The sequence below is a fragment of the Pongo pygmaeus genome, chromosome 2 (assembly GCF_028885625.2).
Source record: "Pongo pygmaeus isolate AG05252 chromosome 2, NHGRI_mPonPyg2-v2.0_pri, whole genome shotgun sequence".
NCBI lineage: Eukaryota > Metazoa > Chordata > Mammalia > Primates > Hominidae > Pongo > Pongo pygmaeus.
The window spans coordinates 143,610,803-143,631,085 of NC_085930.1; the positions used below are offsets into that span (position 1 = coordinate 143,610,803).

Here is a 20,283-nt window from a genome sequence, read left to right on the forward strand (position 1 = left end):
CAGAGATCTGTGATGCCCAAAGGGCTGCAGCAAAGGCAAAGATATGAGGGAGGAGGTAGAATTCAGAATGGCTAAGACTCCCTTTCACCTAGACCTTGCCTTGGAGACACATTCATGATTTATTTGTCTAGTGTTCATGTACCTGGCCAGCTACAAAGATAGATTATCCTTGAGGAGCTCATGGCCTCCTGTGGGAACCAGTGTGTGGCACTGGAGATCAACAGGTAGGTGTGGGCACAGAGTTGGGAATGAGAAACCATGAGGTTAGACAAGAAGCCTTTACAGACAAGGTGCAAGCAAGCTGGGTTTTAGAGCATGAGTAGGAGATTGACAGATGTTGTACTGAGAGCCTGGAAAGATGTTCTAAGTAGGAGGAATGCTGGTTGAAAGGGATGATGAGATTATGAAAACACATAGGAGGGAAGAGTCTGTGTGTATGGAACAGAGCATGGTGTGAATGCTGCTGAGATGGGGCTGGAGGGTAAGTTGGAACCTGGAAGGGTGGCGATGGACTGTGACTGCCATGCTGAGCAGGGAACTTGGATTTTATCCCATAGGAAATGGAGAGATCCTGAGCAGGAGAAGGAAATGGTCACACTTGTTGACAGGATTGTAGAGAACAGTTGAGAGAAAGGCATTTAAGAGGCTCTTTCAGCTGTCTTGGGTGTGACAAAAGAATCAAGTTAAAATAGGATATGCAGAGGCTAGTTTGAGAGAAGTTAAGGAGGACAAATTGGCAATGGATGGACTATGGCAGGAAGGAGAGAAAGAGAGAGGAGGTGGAGATGATGTTCATGTCCCTGGCTTGGGCAGTTGGCTAATATCAGGGGTTAATCATGAAGGGAGAAGGCAAGAGGAGGTGGGAGTGCTCTCTTTATCCCAGCCAGTGGGTGATGTCCAGCTGGGACGGGGCGGCCCTGGGCCTCCTCCTCTGTCCCAGACCTTCTCTCTGCGTCTCATCCCTGTAACCTCTATGCCCCATGAAGGATCTCCAGCATAGCACATCATCACCATGCCTTGGTTCTGCTGCAGGGATGGTTCTAATCGGGACATTTGGGTCACAGGGCGGACAGTTATCTCACCTGTGCATTCTCCACTGGTTTGTCACTGTTACTCTATCCGAGCATTTGAAGAACTGCACTGCTCGAGGCATAAGCATGATGCCTTGAAACAGGGAAGCAAGGTCCAAAATGAGCTGGCATTCCCTAAAGCAGGGAGCGGGGACAAGGCCAGAGCCAGACCACGCTGAACAAGTCCAAGTCATGCCAGAAATACTGTGGGCAACCAGGAAAACCTTCCCACTTTTACTTGGGACTTTATGTAAAGCTGATGAGGCAGCAGTTCTTCCATATCACCTGGATATTAAGAACTTGCCGTCTTTTACAAATTATGTTATTGTTTGAAGGCTTGTGTGTTTTTACAAGGCCCCGACATAATTTATGGTTAATTTTTCCCTTGGTTTTTGTACACAACACCTGTTTTCTTTATACTTCTGATATCCTTTCGCAAGGAAGATTCTCCTTGAGGGAAACATTCAAAGTCAAGGTATGCCCTTTAGAGACAGCAGCTGCCTGGGCTCTGCCTGTTTGCCCTCCCCACTTGCTACCAGCATGCTCAGCTGCCTTTCCCCAACACTCGTTGTGAGGCAACACACAGCCAGATCATTCTTCTCCTGGTGCCCCAAGTAGCTTCTGAGTCTGTCTAGTTGACAGTGACCAGTGGGAGGGTCAACATGGCCTTTGGTCTGGGTGGAAAAGGAGGATCAAGGACTATGCTTCCATCCCAGGCCTGCTTGTCTGTTTCCTCTGTGCTCTTCCAGGACAGTACCCTCCAATTCTGTGAACACACCAGTGACTCCCAAGTTAGTGTATCTGGCTCAGACTCACATGTCTAGCTGCCACCTCTTTCACTGGATGCTCATGGGCATATCAGTCTCAACATGGCCCAAGCAGATCTCACGCCCTTTTCCTTTCCCCACCCACACACGTGCATTCTCTGTCCAAATCTTGGCACATTTTTAAAGGCCAGAAACCAGAACTGATTCTTGACTTCTCCTTTTATTATCTTCAGATCTCTGCTCGTGTCCATCCTCAGGGATACGCTCTCTGCATCCCAGTCATGTTGAATACCCCATCACAGGTCTTCTCAGTGCCAGGGAGCTTTACCAATAGCACAATACACAGTCCCAAAGTTTATATCTCTCTGTGTTAGAATTTGATTCATTTCCAGCCCCGCTTCAGCCATATTATAACCTCCAGGGTGGCCAGGACTCTGCATTTGTTCATCATTGGCAACTTATACCTAGTTCACTACCTGACTCAATGTTTCACTGTTGAAAGTTTCTGACTTGAGCAAGTGGGTGGATGATGGTGCCATCCTTGGAGTCAGAGGACACAGGAGGAGGAGTATGCTTGGGTGGGAAGAGGATGAGTCAGTCTGGGACCTGTCAAGCTTGAAGCGTCTCTGAGGCACCCATGGGAAGGTGTGCCATCAGTATTTGACTTAGGGGCAATGGAATCAGAAGGTGGCCCCATGTCAGTGAGATGGGAGCCTGGGGCATGGCTGCAGTTTCTCAGGGAGTGTCCAGAGAGGAAAGAGGTGAGAGCTTTGGATGGATAACCTGCACTGAAGTGCCAAATAGAACCTGACCAGGAGACTGGGAAAGAGTGGGCTGGGAGCAGGAGAAAACCAAGAGGAGGTCCAGTTTTAGAAGCCAGGGGAAGAGTGTGTCAGGGAGAAGGGCACAAAAGTGGCAAATGCTTCTGGGTGTTAAACATTTCCACTGGGTTTAGCTGCAAGAACCCTATGGTTAAGTATACGGATGGTTTCAGAGGGGCCCAGCATAGGAAGCCAGAAAGCAGAGAGGTGAAGAGTCAGTAGGAGGTGGGCAATAGAGACAGCAGTTGGTAAGAGGAAGGAGGACAGAGCTTGGTAGATTGAGGGAACAAGGGGCTGTGGGCACATTTGCTTCTCCCAGGGAAATGGCTCCTTTCCTGTTTAAATAGCAAGACGAGATAAAGGCACCTACAGAGAGCTGAGAGTGCTCAGTTTTGACGTGACAGATCCATGAAATAGAAAATTCCTCTCAGCTGCGTGTCTCCTCTCTGAGGTTGGAAGTAGGTTTGGAGGGTGAGGCATGTGGAGTCCGGGTAGCAGGTGTTGAGAGGGCACAAAAGGAACTGCTACTGAGAGCTGCAGAGAGGCTGGGCATATTTTGGAGGAATATGTCAAGGAGTAAGAGCTGAATTGTGGCTGACAACTGTGCACGGGTGAGGATCCTGATCTACAGGCCTCCTTCAGCTGCGTGACTGCCTGGAAGAGCTGTGGCAGTGGGATCATCCAGAGTTCTGGTTGCACAGGAAAAAATGGCAGGACTGAAGGGGCCAGGGGCTGAGGACGCTGGCACCTTATTTCATGACATGTACCCCACAGGAAAGAGAGTGAGGCCAGGAGGGACTGGTGTGACCAGCCCAGGGGCCCCAGATGTAGGTCTCAGTGAGGCTAAAGAACAGATGTGATGGCATGGCTGGGACTGGAGGAAGACCTGGCACCTTGACATCAGATTTAAGACACACAGAGGTCTTCCGGGTGAAGAGGCTCTGAGTGGTTCATGGTGTGAGCTGCTGGAGCAGAAGAGGATGAACTGCATGGCACTGAGGAGCTCAGGTGTTTGAGAAGCCAGGAGGCTTGGGAGAGCAGGGGTCCACCTTTTTCTGAGACCTAGTGTGGAGAAGATTGGGGAGAGAGATGGACTGTCAGCCCAAAAAGGAGGGAAAGTCCTCAGATTGTTTCTCTGCAGTCAGGATACCATGCATGGATATTTAAGGCAGAGATTGTTCTGGAGGCCTCAAAGGAACTGGGTTTGCCCCATCCAGAGGAGGCACACAGTGCTGCCAGGGGCCCAGCTGGCATTGCAATGGGCCCCATCCACAGTGCATAGCCTGTGGGGCAGGCTTTCAGACCCAGAGAGAGGCCAAGGGACTCTTCCTTTTATGGGGCTAAGTGTGTGCCTTCGATGCTGTACTTGAGAACTACCAGATACAGGAAGGGGTTGGACCACTCACCTACACAAAGCCCACAAATCATTCTCAGTTTTATTGTTGGAAAGCAATATTACATGTCAAAACCAGAAAGTACACCCAGATTAAAAATGCTGCTTTATAATCTATTGCAGCACCCTGCCTTTCATTGAAGGCCTTTAGGTTTAATCTAAATCAGGGGCTACCTGGTGAACAGAGGAAAAAGGTAACAAACACATTTACTAAGTAACAAATGCCAGGGAGAGGCTGAGCTCCCACTAACGGGCTAGCCCAGGGACCCTCACCACGGGCCCTGGTGACCCTTTCTTTGGGTGGCTTCTAGCCCTGCCCTGAAAGATTCCCTAACCTTTAACATTTCTGGACCTCTAGGCAGTGGGGAGTTCGGAGAGGTCCTATGGACAAACAGTCAGCGCTGTGCCCAGCCGTGGGCAGTGCTCTGTAAGTAGCAGTCTTTCTGGTTGCACCTCCAGGTCTGCTCCAGTTCCTAGATGCTCCCTGGCCTCCCTACTCTGTTCCTTCTCCCCGACACTCTGTCTCTCAGGTGTCAGTTTTGTTCTCAGCCCCTCTGGGATGCTCCTGGATGCTCCTCCCACCATGGGTGGAGTGGGTGCCCCATTTTTTTTAAGCCTGTGGGGCTTTGTACCAACCTCTAACATATTGTCCTTCGCTCTATAAGTTAAATATCTGTTGATGTGTCACTCTCTTGCACTGGTCAGAGAATGAGTCAGCTCCCTCTTTGTGTCCCTGGTGCCCAGCACCAGCCTGGCATAGGACAGGATCAGATTAATGTTTTGTTGACTGAGTAAATGAATAACGATCATTCTTAATACCTGTCTGCATCTCCATCACAGGCCCCTGAACTTAGGAGACACTCAGTTTAGGCTTACTGTAACCCAAATACACTGTAACATGTTTGTTGTAGGCCTCTTAACACCCAATTGGTTGTCAATATCTTTTTAAAGAGCATAATTAGTGATGCACATGGAGCCACTTCTCCTGAGATAAGCATAATAAAGGGGACCAGGACAGGCAGAAGAAAGTCCCTGTTGCTTTCAGCCCCTGGCTGTGATGGATTAGAAAGGCAAACCTAGTCCTTCTGATCAAGAGGCTTATTTAACTTGCTTGTTGGAAATCTCAGTCCACAGTTCTTTTACTTTTGAAGTGGTTGGCCAGGGCTCATGGCCATTTGTACTTGGGCCACCATTGGCCTCTGTGTGTGTAAGTTTCTGTGTTTGTGAGATGTGTGGCTTACGTGTAAACATCTACCTGAGTTCTTACTTTCAAAAAAGTGCTGTGAGGGCTTCCAGTCTCCACCTCCTCCTGTGCTGTCCTGTGGAACCACCTTCAGGGTCTGTGATATGCTCTGTTGACTACTTTAACACTGGCAGATCTTCACTATAGGAAAGGGGTTGTGATAGAGGAAAAACAGGAAGGAAGTCCGAAGTCAAGCCTCATGAACCTTCAGGATGAGTGAGCTGGGCTCATGTGTACTCTGTGTGTATGTATGTGTGCATATATATATCTTTAGAAATATAAGTATGTGTGTGCATGTATATATGAGTGTATGTATATTTGTGTATGTATGTATACATGTGTATATATGTGTGTCTATATCTGTTTGTACATATGTATATATGTGCTATGTGTCTGTATATATGCATACATGTACATGTGTATATAGTGTGTATATATGTATATGTGTGTATATACGTGTATCTGTATATGTGTGTATGAATATATATGAATGTATATATGTATGTATATATATGTGTGTGTCTGCATACATATGCTTGTATGTGTGTGTGTTTGTGTGTGTGTGTGTATGTATGAAGTTAAATTAGCTGATCTCACCCTGTGCTTCGGTAAGCAGTTCTAGAGTTCTGGAAACACTTTCAATAATGGGAGGATTATTAGACTGAATGGAGAGCTTCTAGAGCAGGCTTCTGTGAAGGGAACAACACATATCTGAATGTCCATGTTTGGTAAATTAACTCCTGATACGAGATACATGCCCATGAGTGCCGGTGCGCAGGCTGAATGCACAGCTGCTGCTTGGTTGTTTATGCGCTGTCTAGGCCACTTGGCAGCCCCTGGCTGTCTCCTCAGTCCCTGTCAGATCCCCCACCAGCTGCCCACCTCAAATGACTCAGGAAAGCACACTCAGGAGAGAAACCCACTCTAATAACACCTCATCCATTCCAAAGCCGAGCAAAATCAATTACGATTTATCTGGTCTGATGGGTAAGACCTTTATGGAGAAGCAGTTAAGGCCTCAGGTCCTGGCATCAAATAAACTGGCTATTTTTCTGGATCTGCACTCCCTGCCTGTGTGATCTTGGGTCTGTTATTTAGACTTCTTCAGTCTCAGTTTTCATTTCTGCTCAATGGGGTAAGGATGATAACTCTGTCATACATGAAACAATATCAGTAAAAAGTTTTCCTTGGTAAACACTTAGGAAACGTTAGCACATCACTAACCCTCTGGAGGGCTGAATTTTCTGTTTTCTTCCTTTAGTGATTCAATCATGCTTATTAAGACAGAAAAGCCTGAGCTAGATTAGAAAAATCCAAGAGAAATTTAGCTCTGGGCAAAATGGTTTTGTGAATGGAATTTCACCACATTTGAATTTCAGGACATGCCAGAGGCAGGAGGGCAGAAGAAGATGGGGTTGGCCATCATTTCTCAGATGGGCACCACTGAATGGGGACTTGGGAGCTTTGGACCTGATCGCTGATTGCTGGAAGCTATTCTCGTTCTATGCTTTAGTATCTGTCAGGGCTTTTTGGTGGCCAGTGACAGAAAAGCAAAACCCAGTCTTGAAGGATAGCTTGGCTCATGAAACTGAATGGTCCAGGGGCTGGTGTGGCTTCAAGTTTGGGTGGTTATCAATCGATCCCTCCTCCCTACTCTCTTGTTTTATCTCTTTTCTCTCTGTCTTCCCATCCTTTTTTCTCCTCTCTCTACTCCCACAGTGTAGGTTTCATGCTGGAGTTCTTCTTGGTCATAAGATGTCCGTCTGCAGCAGCCCCAGCCCCTATAGCCTTTTTCATCTGTATGCCCTGGAGAAGAGCAGACATCTCCTCCTGGGTCCCCCAGTAAAAGCCCTGGAATTAGCTCTGAGTGGGCCTGGCTGGCTTGGCTTGAATTCCTCTCATGCTCACTCTGGACCATCCCCTGGGGAGGAAATTGACACTGAGGTCCCGTGTCCATTCCTGTGTTGTGGAGAGCCTACTGGAAGGCCAGGGAGAAAGGCAGGAGAGAGTAACAGAGGGAATCAGGATATAGGTAACAGAAAGATGACTAGATGCTAGGTAGGAAAAAAAAAATCTATCACTGTATGACAGACCCTAAGTGCCTTATAGCCAGCCAAACATTAATCCTCACAATAGCCCCATTTTACAGATGAGGACACCAAAGCACGGAGCAGCTGGTTAATTGCCTAAGGTCTCATGGTGAAAAAGTGCCAATGCTGACCTTTAACCTCCTGGAGGCTGGCTCTCCTGCCAACAATTATGCTCCACTGTCTTCCCCAATGAAATGCTACCCATCGTGGTATCTTCAGAGGGTGGGTTCCAGAAGGAACTCCCAGACCAAGCCTCCTTGAATTCAGGCTCAGTCTGCAAAAGGTTTTTTTTTTCTCACGGTGAGGGACATGGCTGGTATCCTTTCTCTGAGCTGTTCCCTAGGAATTAGTACCACTTTCTCAACTGAGAGGCCCAGCCTCCCTGCTGTTGGGCCTCTGACCTCCCTGTTCCCTCCCTCATTCCCTCCCCTCCAATTCCCTCTTCAGGTAAACCACTGAGATAAGTCAGAGCTCCCCACCCTAGGCCTCCCACCCACTCTTTATCTTTTTCTCTCTCTACCAAAAGGCCTGTAATTAGGAAACATTAGCAGGCTCAAAACAGCTTTCATACCTGAAACATCCTCCATAATTGCACTCAGCAGAGCTCTTCCCTGGCTATTAATGTCACTTCTATGAAGCAATGAGGAACAAAACACCCGAGGCACTTAAAACATTTTTTATATAATACACGTCTTTTAGGAATGGAAGTTTAAAATCACCTGCCTGACAGAGACAGTGATAGACAAAGGCTTGAGGGGCTCGGGTGAGAGCCAGGAAGCAGGTCCTCCTCCAAGAGATGGAAGGCGGCAACCACGAGATTCAGATGCTGATCTGGGGAGAGACTCCAGGGCCGTGTGTGGGTGGACCTACCTCAATGGATCCCCAGGGGAGGAGAATTGGGCCAGATGAGCAGCAAGGCCACTGCTCTGCCTGGCTTCATTGCTTGTGGTTGCCTTCATGGTGCTTTCCTATGAGACTGTTTTTGTGGGCATGTGTATGCATTTAACAGAAAGGTGAATAGAATGCCACAGATGACCCCTGTTGTGGAATAGAATGTCAATCATTACACTGATTGCAGAAATATATTTGATATGACTTTGTGTGTATGCGGTATGGGTGGGGGGAGAGGAGTGGGAGAGAGAAAGAGAGAGAGAGAGAGAAGCTTCTCTAGCTTGCTGTATTAAACAACTTTGGGAGTTGTGGTGGTTCACCAGATCCTTACTGTCTGGCATATTTATTTTCTCGCTCTTGGAAATGGCTCATAGACTCATTCATCAACAGAGCAGAGACATTTCTGTCCACAGACTCTGGGAGGGAATTCCAGAGGTTACCCAAGCCCACCTTCCCCCTCTTGGAGGAATGTTTAACCCTTGTTGGCCCAGACAGGTGTAGTTCCACTTCTCTAAAACCTTCCCCAAGAGGACAGTTGCCCCACTACACCCCTTGTCCCAATCTTGGAAACCTTTATGCAACTGGCATGTGAGCCTGTCAAATTGAAGGACAAGTGGCTCTCCAGTGCAGGAGAGGACACAGGGCTCCTGACACAGGCACTGGGATGGAGCTGAGGAGGGTCAGCATTGCCCTGACAGCCTGAACTCACAGCACTCCCACTGGTGACCCTGGCGAAGGAAAGAAACGTATTATTGGCAAAGACAAAGCATTAGAAGGAGAGTGAGGATAAGACGAACAGGAGGAAAACAGGCGAAGGAGGGAGGGTCAGGGTTGTCAGAAGAAAGATGAGCCTGGTTCCAGGAAGGAGGAACTGAGCCTCTGGGATGTTGGCTTTGGCCTTACTTCCAGTTATGGGCAAAAGCGTTAGAATAAGTTGGCCAAAATCCCACTATACTTTCAGTAGTATGAAGGATCATGCCCAGGATTTGGGATCTGATGTCCTGGGCTTATTTCCATTTTCTGCTAAGTTCTTTAGCCTCTTTAAGTCCATATGCTGCCTTTAAAACATAGGTAATGTAAGATCTTATATATAGAGTGATTGGGATTACATTGTGTTTACCTTTGTAAACTGTAAGGCTCAGTGCAGTGCCACTTGCCCTGATTAGTACTAGTGGTAACAACGACTCTTGTTCAAAAGACCTAACTTGCATGGGATGAGGGTGGCAACTGATGAAGGAGGGCCCCTGGAGACACAAGATCAACATGTTAGGTTGTGATTCTTACATGAACAATGTCAGAGAGCACACCCTGTTATTAATAGCAATCTTATTATTAATAATGATAACTATTACACTAATCGTTACCATTAATTACATACCAACTGTGTGCCAGGCATCAAGCTTTACTTGTATGACCTCACTTCTCACTGGGACCCTGCAAGGAAGGAAGGTGGCATGTCTCCCATTTCCAAAGTTCCATTTCCAAAGAGCTATTATCCAAAGTTCCAGGACTAGGTAGGGGTGCCTCTGAGACTGACCCCAGGCTTGTCTGACCACAAAGCTCGCTTTTGTATCTTTGCCCCTGAAGGAGTGTGAGGAGAGGAACACAGACTCACAGACTATTGAGAAACCAGAGAATGGAGCTGGGGTGGGGAGGAGTGGGAATGAGGAGGGGCAAATGTTCAAAAAGAAAAAGGGTAGCTTTTTAAAGTAACAAACCAGTGAGTTGTGCATGTGATAAGCACCTGATAAATCATTTTTTAAAGCAAGCTGTATGGGGGGAGGTAGAGGAGGTGGTTTGGGGAAGTGTGGGGTTGGGGGACCAAAGAGCAGCAAGTCCAAGAGGAGCCTGGAGCAGGTGAGCCCTGGCCAGAGATCCTCAAGAGAATACAGGTGGTCCCTGTGTGTGTCCGGCTCTGGGCAGTGATGGAGGAGCCCAAGAGGATTCCTACACACCCCCTAGGTCCTGACAAGGGTTCAGGAAGTGAAAATTGCTGGGAAAGGCAGGGAGAGCTGTGAGGGGTTCCAGGGAGCTCCTTTGTCCCATCCATTGTCCTCAGTGTCAGCGGTGCTGAATGCACCCCTCCTCTGTTTGAGATGCTGCTCTGCCAATAGAATGGGGCTGGGGTCCCATCGTGGTACATCCTTATCTCCATGCATGCTTGCATGCTGTCCCACTTGTTGCTCTTTCTGGTGGAGATAGGCATGTCTAATATGTTTCCCAGTGTCACGAAGGACAGCCTACATGACAAATGTGGGAGTCAAGATTCTGACTTATCTGCTGATCAAGAGCTTTGCCTTTAAACCAATGTGGCAAATGTTGATGGTCCGTGTTTGCCTTTAGGTGCAAACAGTTCATTATGTAACAAGGCAGGGGTGGGCAGTGCCTCAAGTGATGGGGACCTGTGTATGACTGGCCATATCTTCACGGGGCTGACCGTGGGATGCAAATGCAGGGAAGGCCAGACTGATCTCTGCCATTTGGAGCAGTCCTGGTGCCAGTTGAAGGTAATGGTAGCCCCACTGTGTGCATTGCTGGCCTGAGCATAGCTGTCATAAGAGGCTTAATATGGGAGCTGAATTTTAAAGGGGACATTGGAAAAATTAGAGTGTGTCTATTGGGGTTAACCAGGGACCTTGTCATTCAAAGAATATTCTTGCACCTGGGAAGCCAAGTCCAGGAGGCAAAGGAATGGAATACTTTTTCTCAATGGAGGCAGAGGTTTCTGCAGGCTTCCTAGGACCAAGCTCCAGCATCCAAAGTCCCAGGAAAAAGCAGTCCCTGAAGTGGATCACACATGGTGGCCACATTCCCACCCAATTGGGAGAACACACAGGATGTGGTGGGGGTGTCCTCTCTTGAGGCCAGATGTGGCTTTTTTTCACCCAGAGACTGGGAATTTCCTCCATCGTAAGAATGGGGGAGGGATAGCATTAGAAGATATACCTAATGCTAAATGACGAGTTAATGGGTACAGCACACCAGCATGGCACATGTATACATATGTAACTAACCTGCACATTGTGCACATGTACCCTAAAACTTAAAGTATAATAATAAAAAAAAAAGGAAAAAAAAAAAAAAGAATGGGAATGAAGCCAAGAGCTCCTGCCAGAGGCCCCGCCCCTTCCTTCTCCCATGGTTGGCTCTCTTGTTTCCAAGACAGCTTTGGCTGGCCCCAGCCAGCATGGCTCACACTCAGTCAAAACTTTCCGAGCTCATGAAATGAGGAGCCCATTTCCTTAGCCTGTAACCCAGCATGATGGGCCAGCTTGAGGCTGGCCTCTGCTATACATTCTCAGCAGAAATCCCAACAAGCTGAAGGGAAATGCCATCAGTCTCTCCCAGGGGTGACTGTCTGCTCCTCTGTCAATGGAGTCCAGGCCTGGGCATAGCAGTATTAAGCAGCTGGAGCCTGGGGCCTGCAGCTCCCACCCCTGCCTTGTTCTACAAGGCCGTGTTGGGCAGCAGTGAGAGCCACATTCAATCGACAGTTTAAGATAATCACATGTGTGAGGCACTGCAATAATGGCAGCTGAATACCCTGCCACCGTTGCCATAGTGACCAGCCAAGCACTGGTTCCCTCCTATTTTTTTTTTTTTTCCTTTCTTGTTTTCTGGACCTCCTTGTTATAGGGCTGGCTGATGGGGTGGGCAATGAGTTGGGGAAATGGGAAAGGAGGAAAGGGGGAGGAGAGACCCAGGAGGGGCTGCCCATTATACTCTCTTTAAATACCCCAGCTGGAGGTGTTTTAAATCCCAATAGAGACAGAGAGAAACAGTGTCTTAATCCCTAACTCCCTGTGAATTATTTAAAGGGATCTTGTCAGAAGGATGAATTTGTCACTGTTGCAGTGTCAACAGCAGCAGCAGCTGTCATAATGGCTGAGGACCCCACTCCAGGCAGGGCCTGGTACGCAATGCTGCTGCCTGGTGGAGGTTACAGTGCCCCAGGGGTGTATATAGATAGGGAGCCCCGTGCCCAGACCCAAGCCTGCAGTATTTTCCCTAACATGCTGGTAGAAACCTGGGTGTGAAATATGCCGGAATATAAAGGGGTGTGCGCCCTTCAGAGCTCGTGCCCTGCTGGCCTTGCCCTCTAGTAGTGTGGCTGGACCTAAGCTGACTAGCGCTCACACGGCCTTCTGATGGTATGCATACCCAAGGGAGGGCCATGGCAAACACCTCAGCTGCCTGCACTTACACACACACGCCCATGCACACATATATCAATGATAGATGCACAGGTGCTGACAGACAGACAGAAGTGTCTTAGAGCATACACATCATGGAAGGAGAGCGGAATTCCAAGAAAAAAATAACTGATGTGCACTCAGAGAGAGGCTAAGTGTGTGTCCCCAGAGGGCAGCTATTCATGATAACTGGCTCGCAAGGGGCTCTTACTGGGGTTTAATTACCTTGCAAGCTTAAGTCATGTTTAATCCTCACAATTGCCTCATGAGATAGGTACTATTATGTACTATCCCTGTATTGCAGAAGAGGAAGTCAAGGCTCAGAGAAGTTTAAAGACTTGCCCATGGTCACACAGCTGGGTCTGGCGGACTCCAGAGCCTCTGAACTTACCCTGGGCTAAGATGGCGATCCCCATAATTATGGGTTGGGCAAGGTTAGAGCAGTGCTGTTTTTAAACCCCCACCCCTTTTTTGATCATCACAAAAACCTCCTTCCTAGCAATCTGAATATACTCTGCTTGAAGCCATTTCCTCCACCTTGACCTTGTTACAGTATTATCTGCATTTCTCTACCATCCAAGATTTTGTGGAGCTCTGCTCTTAAATATTGCATTGGGAAACAATATGTATATGTTTGTGATATTCCAGTTATGTCCCTCACCCCCATCCCCTTGCTGTGATGCATTTCCAGGAAGGCATCTTTGCTGTGAGTTCACAGTTTAGGGAATTCATTGCTTTGTACTGCTACAATATGGAAGCCCTTCCAAGGCACTGGGCTTTCAGAAGCAGTCTCCAACCCTGAGTCGGTCACCTTTCCCAATGGAATCCCACATCAGGCCATGGTAATGAATGGGGGGTAGGGGGAGGCATTCCTATCCTCTCAGCCTGGCACATCTGGGACGTAAATCAAGCATATTGGAAGGTAAGCTGGTGCTCACAGCCCTCAGGGGAGCTTTTGAGTAAATCCCTGCCTTGGTTGGTTGGTGTACTAAATGGTAGATCCCTCTGGGCTTGTAGGAATTTATGCCCCACGGACTGCATTTTACATTTTAATTAGCCCTCTAGCTTGTCTAATATCCAAGCTTTTTCAGGCTTAGTCTACTGTCTACACAGGAGCTTTGTCCTTGGGGTCCAGGCTGATTGGTGGGGAAGGCTTGGTAGCGGTGGCTCCAGCCCAGCCCTGAGCATCTGCTGCCCTGAAGAATCTTTGGCCTCCTGTGGGCTCTGTGAAGTTGTGTGCTGCCCAGGCTCCAGTGGGCTTCTTGTTCACAGGGGCAGCCATCTCCCCGGATTGGGCAATGCCAAGAAAGCTCCATTATGGTCCCACAGGACATGGTGGCAGCAACTGTTTGCAAAATAGCAGCCTCCCTCAACAGCAGTTTGTGCCCAAAAACAGACTGCTGAATGGGACCAAAGCCTGTAAGATGTGTCCAATTTTGTTTCCTTGTGGTCTGAGCTGGTGGCTGACAGTGGTCCAGGGATTGCTGGCTCGAGAGAAGAGAGCCTGTGATGAAACAGCTCAGAGGAAGCCCTGGAGATTCCCAGAGGGAAAGGGAAGGGGACTGCTGGTTGTTTCTCTGTGTCTGTAAGGAGAGGGAGTTTAGCTTTTTAGTTCCTGCATTCTGCTGACCAAAGGGTAGGATTATTTATATAGGATCTAGATGATTTCCACACCCTGGTGACTCAGCTGGAGGTGGATCCTGAGGTTAACGTAATCACGATGATGATGATCATAATAATAATGGCAATAATTGGTACTCAGTGAATGGTAGTTATGTGCAGGCACAGCACTAGATGAGCTCCTTCCACATCCATGATCTTTCAGTCTTCGTATTACCCTGCAAAGTAAATAGTATTTTGCAAGTGAGGAAACTGAAGCTCAGAAAGTTGTCTGTGATCACAGAGCTGTAACTGGCAGAGGTGGGGTCTGCCTGCCCTGGCAACCTCTCCAGCTTCATCTCTTTCAGTGTTTCTCTTGCTGTTTAATCTTCTGTAGCCACACTGGCATCTTGGCTTTCTCAGCAATGGGCCAGGCACCTTCTTGCCCTGGGGAAATTGTTCTGGTTGCCCTCTGTGCCTGGGATGCTCCTCCTTCATGTACCCTCCAGGCTAGCTCCTGTGTTTCATTCAGATCTCAGCTCAGAGGGAGATCTTCCCTGATTACCCCACTGCCAGCTGTCACTCTATTTCCTTTCCTGCTTCTTAGTAGTTGTTAATGCTACCTGACTTTATATTATTCATTTGTTTGTTTGTTCATCCTTTGGTTAACTCTACTGGAATATAAGGTCCATGGGGACAGGGATTTTGTCTCTCGTTTACTGCTGTTTCACCAACTCCTAGAATGTTGCTTGGGGCTGCTGTAGTAGATGTTTGACTCTTTATTAAATAAATGAGATAAATGAGCTGGGTTTGAAACAAATCAGAATAGCTGGGATCGTATTAGGCCAACGGAGGCCAAAAAGCCTATTTCAATTATTTCTATTCCTGTCTTAAATAAAGGTGTCCAGAGGAAGTGCCCCTTTCCAGCCAGGCCCTGTAGAAATGGTTTATTCGTGGAGGTTATAATGATGCAGCATCATGATAGTCATTGGGCATTCTTAGAGGAGTGGGCCTGGTGTGGGGTGGGGGACATTACATCAGTCCAGGGAGGGGCCAACTATCAAACATCTTTCCAGAACTCTGTGCTTGGAACTGTCTTCAGAGGCACAGAGTGGAATCAGCTCAAATCTCTCACCTTCATTTTACAGTGGCTCTTCATTTTGACGAGTAATATTATTTCTTAGTTTGCTCATCCTTCTCACTAATCAGACTTGGTTCCAAATGACCTTTGCCTGTTTCTGAAATTCAAATCCACTCTTGGGGCATACAGAATGTGTCAGAGTTTCTGAAGGTTTTTCTAGAAGGTAGTGTAGATGGACCAATGGGTAGAGCCCATGACGATGATTTTGCAAGGGGAACAGTTTATACAGATAAATGAGTTTTGATAGCATGCTTTACATATGCACACACACACACACACACAATCAGCCAGACTGCAGAGAGTCAATATGCACTGTCCAAATGTCAACAGGCACTCTAGCAATAGATCTGCAAGCTCTGACTTCCAATAAGCAAGCCTAACAAACCTAGATCTTGGAGAGACCTAAAAGTGTCTTTCTCATACATCAAAGTCATGGTCTGAAAGCCTGAACAAGTACTTTCTGATGGATGTCATTGTTTCCTTTATTATGCTTATCTCAAGGACAGGTGATCCATTTGTGTCAAAATAGTGCTCTTTCAAAGGCTGTTAATAATCTGTTGGTTGTGCAAGGTTGATTTGTTTCTTCTTTCACAAAGACAGGTTAGCCTGGTGGCACCTGCAGTAAAGAAGGGAGAGAAGTTAAAGAATAGGCCAGGGCCCTGCTCATTGCCTCAATCTTCCAGGATATTTTGAGGACTTGGCACTGGGAATATGGAGCAATACCCAACGCAGTCCCAGCCTGTAGGATTGGGTTCATGTGGGAGATGGATTTGTATTTTAGAAAACTCATACAAGCAGGGGAATTAAGGAGAATGACTGGGAGAGTTACTTGGAGGGTAAAGAGAATTCAATGACGAAACAGAAGGGGAGGGCTGAATAGAAGAGCTATGGAGATAGAAGACATAAAATTTGGGGGTTAACCTCCTATGATGAGGAGCAAAACAAAACAAAATGGAGAAGGCAGAGTCTAGATTGCTTCCTAGTCATCTGGTACTGGGTGGTTGAGGTGTCATTCTCAGACAGAGGTGAGACTGCATCAGGGTTGCAAAGGGCAAGGTGGTGCATCCCAGGTATTTATCAGGAGGCATCCAGCAGGCAGCAGAATATACAAGTCTGGGGTGCTGGGGAGAGGTCAAGTTGGTGATGCACTCCATGGTGGTTGAAGCCTTGTATGTGGATGAGATCACCTAGGATAAAAGTGAGATGAAAATGGAGTGGATTTCACTGGTCCCAGACGTTACTGAATAAAATGGTGTTCCATAATTCCAGTGTTGTGAAGCTAAATGCATGGAATTATTTTTCTTGTTGAAATGAACTAATAAATTAGTCGAAGTTTAATTTACTGTCCTCACAGCCTGGTAGCAGAAACCAAAGTCACACATGTGAAGCAATTAAAGAATATTTCAAAACAGTATATTATCAAATGCTAAATTGCGTGGAATAAACTCAATCATGCTTTGTGCATTCAGAAAAATGGTAGATAAATCTAAGCCAGGGAAAGGATTATGGAGGAAATAAGACTGGAGCCACCTCGAAGGAAGGAGCTGCAAAGAGAATCCAGCCCTGCCACGGATCCACCGCCTGACTTTGGGCCTGGTATTGAATGTCTCTGGGCCTCACTCTGCCCATTTGTCAACAAAACGTCATGACCAACCTGGTCTAGAGTGGCTTCCAAGCCACATCTGCCTTTCTCTGGCTCAGTTCAGATGGGATGAGGGTGAGGTAAAAGAAGGGCATCAGGGTCAGTCAGAACATCAGCAACAACATCGAGGGGCAGAAATGGGCATGGGCTCTGTTGTCCAGCTATGAGAGGATATGGCCCTGCTTTGGGCCCTTGTCATCTCTTGCCCTGTCTGTTGTCACTATATTCCGACCAGGGCATGAGGTGATGCCAGCCCTAGTGCACTGGTCATAGGAATGCAAGAGACAGGCCAGATGGGGGGATATGGATGGTTCTGGAAGAAATGGCACATTGTGGTGATGAATGGGTGTGTTGAACTTGGGGAGCATTTTTGGCGTTTTGACTACCCGACTGACCTCCAGGTTGGAAAATCTAGTGGTCCTGGAATGGGGTCCTGAGCCCAAGATTCTGATGCTGTCTTTGGACCACACCCTGATACTCCCCAGGCCCTCAGTATCAGTGATAGGGATGCTTCCTTGGCCTCCTAGCCTCTCTAGATGCCACCTTTGCCTCAACTTAGGCATCATTCATAACACGTTTGATTGAATGAATGATTGGCACTTGGGATACGGGGATAACGGGGTAAGAAGGTCATCCAAGGTACAGAGGATAGAATGAGAAGGAGCATGAAGTCACCATGAACAAGCTATGTGTGGATAATGGAAACCGTGCGAGCATTGTTGGGATACTGAGATGTGGGCTGGACCAGATAAGAGAGGGGTTTTATTTTAAAGCTATATTAAGGTATTATTTACCTGCAATAAATTCACTCATTTTAAGTGTATTAAAATTTTAATCAATTCAGTAATTTTTTTGTAAACTTATAGAATTTGTAACCCATCACCACAACCTCATTTTAGAACATTTTTATCACTCCTAAAAAGATTCTTTATGCCAGTTTGTAGTCGCTCCCCATTTCCCTCTCTGGCCCCAGGCAAATACTAACCTACCTCTCTGTCTGTAGATTTGCCTCTTCTGAACATTTCATGTGTATAGAATCACAAAATATGTGGTCTTTTGAGACACACAGCTTTCCTCACTTAGCATAATGTTTTAGAGATTCATCATGTTGCCGTACATACTAGTACTTCATTCTTTTTTATTTTGGAATAGTATTCCATTGTATGGGCACATCAGATTTTGTTTATGCACTCACCACTTAACAGCAAAGGGTCTTAGGTGACATATTAAAGAGTCCAGCTGAGTCCAGTCCAAGAAAGGAGGACAACAGTCAGGTTAGCATGAGGCAAGTATGAAGCTGACTCCTTATACAAAGATGTACAAGAAATGTCCTATACCTTATTTTCTTTTAGTCTAATTATTTCAGATTCTTCTGAGTCCCCTATACCACTGGTTGGTGAGAAGTTCAATCTCAATTAATGGTTTCTCTTTCCACTAGGACTATGCTCCTAGAGGTCTTACTCAGCAAATTCTGAGAAGGCTACTGTATTGTCCAAAGGCCAGTGGTCCACCTGTAGGTTTTCTGGATATGAATAAAGCTCTGGAGGTGGTGGTGGCTGCAGTTGATAACTTTGTGTGTACCTAATTTCACGTAGATAAAAGCCTGAGAAATTATCCTTGAAGTGGAATTGCTGGGTCAAAGGGTATATGTAGTCATAATTTTGATAAATAAAACCAAAATTTCCATAGAAGTTGTACAAATTTGCTATTCTTCCATTTGTGTGTCAGAATTCTTATCTCCTATGTCCTCTCCAACACAGTGTGCTATCACACTTTTGTTCTTTGACATCCCCCAAAAAGTATCATAATGTGGCTAATTAACAACTCACACTTTATGAAGAGTGAGATTCAGCATCTTTTCATATATTTAAGAGTTATATGTGTGTCTTTTTTAGTGAACAGTTTGTTGATACCCTTTGCCCAATTTTCTATCTTGTTATTGACATATGGATTCTCTTTATATATTAGGGGATATTAACACTTTATCTGTGGTAAGTAACAAATAATTTTTTTTCTATCAGGTTTTCTTTTTCCCTCCCTTTTAAATTTGCTCATGGCTATTTCTGTCATGCCAATTTTTAAAATTGTATAGAGATGAATTTATCAATATGTTTATTTATGGCTTCTGAGTTTCATATCACCATTAGTATACAAAAATTTTCTCCATGGTTTCTTTTAGTATCTTTGTAGTTTCATTTTTAATGCTTAAATCTTGGATTCACCAGAAATTTATTCTGGAGTAAGGTGTAAGTATGGAAGAAAAGTTATGTTTTTTTTTTTCTTTCCGGATGGGCACCTACTTATCACTACAATTTTAAAAATGATTTACCTTCTTCATATTGATTTCAGTTTTGGCCCACACTTGAAGTATTGGGAGAAGCTACTGAATTGATTTCTAAAAGATTTCACCAGTTTATACTTCCATCAATAGGCTTGGGCAGTGCCCTTTTCCCCACTTTCTTGCCAAGACTTGACATTTTATCTTTTTAATTTTCTGCAAATCTGATAAGCAAATCATGGTGTTTTGCTGTTGTTTTAATGGGAGGAGATAATTACAGGAAGGAATACAAGAAGCAATATGTCAAATGCCTAGAAGTGGAGGCTAAGAAGCAGCCATTGAATGGAAGATCTTTAGGAAGTTGACTTTCGGGCAGGCAGTGAGAACACATTGCCAGAACTAGAGCCAGCACAGGCTTTGGGTAAAATTTGGCCCTGAATAGGAAATTGGGCATCTACAGTGTAGTGCATGCAAGACTGGTAAAATTCCCCCTTTTTTAAGAAAAGAGAGAGGGAAGAGGTGAGGAATCATCATTCCTAAGGATCTGGGAAAACCAAAGCCTGGTTGGCAAGGCAGGACTGATGCCTGAAAGAGTGTTCAGGGGACACATGGCCCCTTGAGTCTGTGGCTCAGTGAAGGTCTAGAGATTCTCCCCTAAAGCATCTTTCCAGTTTTTGCTGGTCTGTTCCAACCTACCATCTCTTGCCTGGATACCCACAATGAACTCCAATTGTCCTGCCCATACACTCAGGCTGCTCTTCAAACCTGTCTCTATAGTGCGTCAGAGAGAACTTTTAAAAGCTCGACTCTGATCGCCTGTGTTTTTTTCTTCCTAACTCATCAGCGACTTCTAGTTACACTCAGGATGAAATTCAACATTCTCAACTGGATTCATCTTCCTCTCAGTCCTGTTCCTGCCACCCCCAGCTTCATATGGCTGTCTGTCACACAGCCTTCATTCCTCAATGGCACCAGGCCACTTTTCCTATCATGAGGCCTTTGTACCTGCCTTTGTTGGGCACAGAGGCTCTGCTCCTGCTCTGCTCCCAGAAGGTGCACACTTCTCCTGGCTAACTTCTATCTACCTGTCCCCTCTCACCTTGGAGGGTGATATTGTTTGGATGTTTGTCCCCTCCCAATCTCATATTAAAGCAT

General features: G+C 46.3%; 1 protein-coding gene across 1 annotated transcript in view; it reads left to right on the top strand.

Annotated features, from left to right (window-relative positions):
- EPHB1 (EPH receptor B1) overlaps positions 1–20,283 on the top strand; it is a 446,620-nt gene that overhangs the window by 131,864 nt on the left and 294,473 nt on the right. The gene's annotated exons all lie outside the window — the stretch shown is intronic.